Source organism: Carlito syrichta, unplaced genomic scaffold (assembly GCF_000164805.1).
Source record: "Carlito syrichta isolate Samal-C Ts95f unplaced genomic scaffold, Tarsius_syrichta-2.0.1 Scaffold305827, whole genome shotgun sequence".
Lineage (NCBI taxonomy): Eukaryota > Metazoa > Chordata > Mammalia > Primates > Tarsiidae > Carlito > Carlito syrichta.
This window is the reverse complement of record NW_007249923.1, coordinates 57,657-58,145: the sequence shown is the minus strand read 5'-3', so window position 1 is coordinate 58,145 and position 489 is coordinate 57,657. Positions and strand designations below refer to the sequence as shown.

The 489-nt window shown below is 64.2% G+C and overlaps 1 protein-coding gene across 2 annotated transcripts in view; it reads right to left on the bottom strand.

Annotated features, from left to right (window-relative positions):
* The window catches only part of ECE2 (endothelin converting enzyme 2), a 41,206-nt gene that overhangs the window by 30,346 nt on the left and 10,371 nt on the right, over window positions 1–489 (bottom strand). The window lies entirely within an intron of this gene.

Genomic DNA, 489 nt, shown 5'->3' with positions numbered 1-489 from the left:
TACTGAGTCGGCGGATGCTGCGAAGAACCTTCGGGGCGAGAGGGGCGTCCGATTGGAGAGAGGGCAGGGAGGCTGGGGTTAGGTTGCTCTGGTTGTTTGCATGGGGAGGAGGCTCTGTTGGTGCCAGCATCGGAAGAGGGGTTCAAACGGCAAGAGGTTTAGCTGGGGACAGGGTTAGACTAGCTGGATATTCGGTCTGAGCCCCACTTGAGGGGGTTCTGCTGAAGTGAGGGGTGAAGAGGGGCTGCCATGAACAAGAGGTCTCTGACCCCTCAGGAGGAGGACTCAGGTGGCGGGAGGGTTCGCAGCAAGAGGGAGAACAGCTGGGGCCCTTGGAAGAGGGGCGTTCCGCCACGGGAGGGGAGGGGTCTGCGGGAGAGAGGCTTGGCAGCGGATCGGGTCGGCGGGAGAGTTCGGGTGGGGAGGCCACCGTGGCATAGGGCTCCGAGGAGCGTCGCTGAGCCACGGGCAGTCGCTGCGCGGGACGCT